The following is a 552-nucleotide window of genomic DNA, read 5'->3' as shown; positions in this document are numbered from 1 at the left end:
AAAAGATGTTCTAGGCACAAGGTTGGTGAGTAGATCAAGGTTATTAAGAAGAAAAGCTATTGAGAAAGGTTGTTAAATGAGCTTTTGTATTATGCTACCTACCAAGAGTATTTCTCTAAGTAATAAAGGGGAGAAGATAAAGGGAAGAACAACGAAAGGGGGAGCAGCGCACTTTGAATGTCAAATATACAACTTTGATCATATCATCAAACCTTTCATCAAACAAGTGGTAATCTTGACCTATCACCGAAGGGTAAGTAAGGTAATTTTATTAACAAGGTTACCAAATTATTTCTCACTAAGCTCAAAATTGTGCTTAAAACTGTCAACTTTCTGTCATTAATCGATTAACCCTCAAGATAATCGATTAAGTGAATTCCAGTAGCTAAAAATTTCTGAAATAAATCATTTTAATCGATTAAATTTTGTGATAATCGATTATCTGGGCTCAAATTTTTTTTGAAATTTAATTCTTGTTGTTTTGTGGCTTACGTCTATATTTTTGAGTCAAGTATATCTCATGGTTATGGTTGTACCATCTTTTAGTATTTT

This window comes from Lupinus angustifolius, chromosome LG04 (assembly GCF_001865875.1).
Source record: "Lupinus angustifolius cultivar Tanjil chromosome LG04, LupAngTanjil_v1.0, whole genome shotgun sequence".
NCBI lineage: Eukaryota > Viridiplantae > Streptophyta > Magnoliopsida > Fabales > Fabaceae > Lupinus > Lupinus angustifolius.
The sequence above is the reverse complement of the archived record's forward strand: the minus strand, read 5'-3'. Positions refer to the sequence as shown.